Raw genomic sequence first — 4647 nt, forward strand, 5'->3', positions numbered from 1 at the left:
CAAATTCAAGAAGCTCACCAAGTACTAAGGAAGATAAAGAGATTCATACCCAGACATATCATAGTAAAGTTATCAAGATCAAAACCAGAGAAAAATGACATTATATGCAAGGGAACCCTAATAAGATTAACATCTGATTTCTCATCAGAAATAATGAAGACCAGGGGGCAGTGAGATGACATTCAAAGTCCTGAAAGAAAAACTTGTTAACCAAGAATATTATATGTAGCAAAACTATCAAAAATGAAGGAGGTTTCTAAGAAGGTGCAATAGAAACCACCAGGAAATATGTCTCCTTACCTAGGCCACGCTGGCACTGACATAATCTATCTGATATAAATATTTGGAACTCCGGAATCTATTGAGGGCCTGCAACTTCCAGAAGAAAGTTTGGATGGTAAACTGTGGTTAATATCAGTCAATTTCAACTATTAGCTCAGTGGCAAGGACCCATTTACCACCCCCAGCCCCAATGCAGGCAGTGGAGGAGTTGCAGGAGAAATTTGTATTCAGCTGATGAGACCTATGATGAACGATAAGGATCCTGTCCTCCAAATATCAGAGATCTGTGTTCTAAAAGGTGACTACTATTTTTATCCTAAAGGTGAAAACACAGAATAGGCAGTCATTGTTGCATCCCCCTCACTCTCCAAACCCTCTCCTCTGACCTAAGTGACTTTAGGGAATTTAAAAGGCTGGTACCTTCCCCTCCCTACTTCATTTTTTCCCCTCCCCTTTGGGGGCCGAGGCATTAAAACATCCACACAATTAGTCATTGTGCATACTCAGGGGAAAATAAAATCTTGGGGAAGACCTGAGAAGATGTTAAGTTCACACTTTATGCTGACCCTTGGTAGAGTCTTAGTAGATAGGCTAAAGCAATAAAAAACAACAACAACAATAACAACAACAACAACAAAAGTAAAACAAAACCCAGCAAACCCTGAGGAGGGGAGAAAATCAGATTTCCTCAGTTGCCACATTATTAGATTCAAATTTCCAGTTTTCAACAAAGGAGTCATAAAGCATACCAAAAAAAAGGGAACATATGACCCATTCAAAGGAAGAAAATAAATCGAAAGCAAATTCCTGAGAAAGAACAGTTGGCAGACCTACTAGACAACTTTACTATTAAAACAACTTTAATAAAGATGTGAGCTCAAGAACTAAAGAAAGACATGGAGAAAGTCAAGAAAATGATGTATGAACAAAATAGAGACAGAAAGCAAAAAAGGAATTAAAAAGAAATTTTGGATCTGAAAAGAAACAGAAGTGAGAAATTCACTAGAGAGGTTCAGAGGCAGATTTGAACAGGCAAAAGAATCAACAAACATGAAGCCTGGGAAATTCAAATTGTTGAATCTGAAGAAGAGAAAGAAAAAAGATAGGAAAAAAGTGAACAGAACCTAAGAGACATGTGGGACAGAAATTAGTAGACCAACATGTGCATCGTGGGAGTCCCAGAAGGAGAAAAGAGAGAGGAAGTTTGGAGAGAGTATTTGAGGAAACGATGGTTGAAAATTCCAAGTTTGATGAAAGACATGAATATAAATACCCAGGAAAGTCAACAAACTCCAAATAGGACAAACTCAAAAAGACTCATAGTAAGACACATTATAATCAAATTGTCAAGAGACAAAGAGAATACTGAAGGCAGCAGGAGAGACGTTAATCACTGCATGTAAGGAATCCTCAATAAATTATCAGCAGATTTCTCAGGTGAAGCTTTAGTGGCCAGAAGGCAGTGGGCTGATAAATTCGAAGTGCTAAAAGAAAAAACAAAAACAAAAACAAAAATCACCTGTAAATAAGAATTATGCAGCTGGCAAAATTGTCTTCCAAAAGTGAGAAAGAAATTATGACACTCCCAGATAAACAAAAGCTGAGGGACTTCATTACTGCTAGTCCTGCCTGCAAGAAATGCTGAAAACATAAAAAAACAAAACAAAAACAAAAAAAACCAATTAGCGAAAAAGATGGTATTGTAACTTTGGCTTGTAATTCCACATGTTGTTTTCCACATAATTTAAGAGACTAATACATTAACAAAAGTATTAGTTTATGTTTTTACTCACACAGTGTAATTTTGTGACATCAATATTGAAAGGTATAGGAATGAAGCAGTAAAGGAGCAGTTTTTCTATGTCACTGAAGTTAAAATAGTATAAATTAAAATTATAGTGTTATAACTTTAAGATGTGAAATGTAATCACCATGGTAACTGCAAAGAAAATAGTTAAATCATACACACAAAAGGAAATGAGAAAGGAATTTGAATATTTCACTATAAAAAAATTCAGTGTAACACAAAAGACAATAGTACAAGAAACAGACAAAAAAAGCTATAAAGCATATTGAAATTAAGTAGCTAAATGACAAAAGTAAGTCCCTCCTTATCAGTAATTACCTTTTTTTTTTTAATGTTTATTTATTTGGAGAGAGAGAGAGAGAGAGACAGAGCATGAGCAGTGGAGTGGCAAAGAGGGAGACACAGAATCTGAAGCAGACTCCAGGCTCTGAGCTGTCAACACAGAACCTGACATGGGGCTCGAACCCACAAACAGCCAGATCATGACCTGAGCCCAAGTCAGCTGCTTAGCCTACTGAGCCACCCAGGTGCCCCTATCAGTAATTACTTTAAAAGTAAATGGAATAACTCTCCAATCAAAAGACAGAGATTGGCAGAATGGATTAAAAAACAAACAAACAAGGGTGCCTGGGTGGCTCAGTCAGTTAAGAATCCACTTCGGCTCAGGTCATGATCTTGCCGTTCATTGGTTCTAGCCTCAAGTCAGGCTGTGTGCAGACAGCTCAGAGCCTGGACCCCGCTTCAGATTCTGTGTCTCCCTCTCTCTCTGCCCCTTCCTACTCACACTCTGTATCTCTCTCTCTCTCAAAAATAAACATTAAAAAAAAAATTAAAAAACAATCAGGAGCACCTGGGTGGCTCAGTCGGTTAAGCATCCAACTTGGGCTCAGGTCATGATCTCACAGTTTATAGGTTCGAGCCCTGCATCAGGCTCTATGGTGACAGCTCAGAGCCTGGAGCCTGCTTTGGATTCTGTCTCCCTCGTTCTCTGGCCCTCCCCCACTCACACTCTGTCTCTCAAAATAAATAAAGGTTAAAAAAATTTTTTTAAACAAACAAACATGATCAAACTATATGCTTGTCCCTAAGAGACTCACTTTAGATTCAAAGACACAAATAGGTTAAACATGAAAGGATGGGAGAAAGAGAGTCACTACAAACAGTAACCAAAAGAAAGCAAGGGTGGCTATCAGACAAAATAAGCTTTGGATAAAAAAGTTCACAAGAGACAAAAAAGAACATTTTATCTTAACAAAAGTTTCAACACAGCAATAAGATATATAACAATTATAAACATTCACATACCTATTAATAGACTACCAAAATAGAAAAATTTGGCACAACTGAAAGGAGAAATAGTTCTACAAAAATGAAGATAAAGTAAAAAGATTCTCAGGTAAACAAAAACTGAATCTGTTGCTAGCCAACCCACCTTAAAATAAATACCAGAAGAAGCTTTTCACACTGAAAGCAAATGACACCCAACAGTAATTTGAATAATAAAAAGATTGCCAGTAAAGGTAATAGTGTAATCATAAAAGACAATGTAATTGCATTTTTCACTCTGATTTAAAAAGCAATTGCATAGGGGCACCTGGGTGGCTCATTCGGTTGAGCATCTGACACCGGCTCAGGTCATGATCTTGAGGTCCATGAGTTCAAGCCACTTGTCGAGCTCAGTGCTCTGAGCCTGCTTCAGATTCTGTGTCTCCCTCTCTCTCTGACCCTCCCCGTTCATGCTATGTCTCTCTCTTTCTCAAAAATAAACGTTAAAAAAAAAATTGCATAAATCTATGTGTACAATTGTTAGCCTATAACATAGAGAAATGTAATCAATTTTACAATAAGAAGTGGGTGGGAAGAAAGCTATACTAAAGTAAGGAAATAACCAGATGGTAACTTGAATCTATAAGAAGACATGTAGAGAAACAGAAATGATAACTAAAAGGTTAATAAACTGTAAATATACACTTGCTCTCCTTTTTTCTCTCAGCTTTCTTTGAAGATATAAAATTATATATACATTTTAGTAATTATAAAAATATATTGTTGGGTTTGTAACATATATAGAGGTAATATGCATAATAATAGACAAATGGGAGAAGAGGTAATAGAGCTACATAAAAGTAATGCTTCTATATCTCACTGGAATTAAGTTGGTATACCTTTGAAGTAAATTATGATAAATTAAGATGTATATGGCAAGCCCTATAGCAACCAATAAGAAAATAACTACAAAGTGTAGAGGGGAGAATCATTAAAGGAATTAAAACTTTAAATGAGACACCTTCACTTCATGAAAAAGAAAGCAATAAAGGAGGAATAGAGAAAAAATACTTGAGACATATAGAAAACAAAAATCAAAATGCCAGACATAAATCCAGCTATATCAGTAATAGCATTAAATGTGAATAGATTAAGCTATCCAATCACAACGCAGAGATTGTCAGACTAGATAAGAAAAACAAGCTCCAACCATATGCTGTCTACAAGAGACACAGTTAACATTAAAGATAAAAATAGGTTACTGAGAACAAACTGAGGGCTGATGGGGGGTG

Source organism: Panthera tigris, chromosome B1 (genome assembly GCF_018350195.1).
Source record: "Panthera tigris isolate Pti1 chromosome B1, P.tigris_Pti1_mat1.1, whole genome shotgun sequence".
NCBI lineage: Eukaryota > Metazoa > Chordata > Mammalia > Carnivora > Felidae > Panthera > Panthera tigris.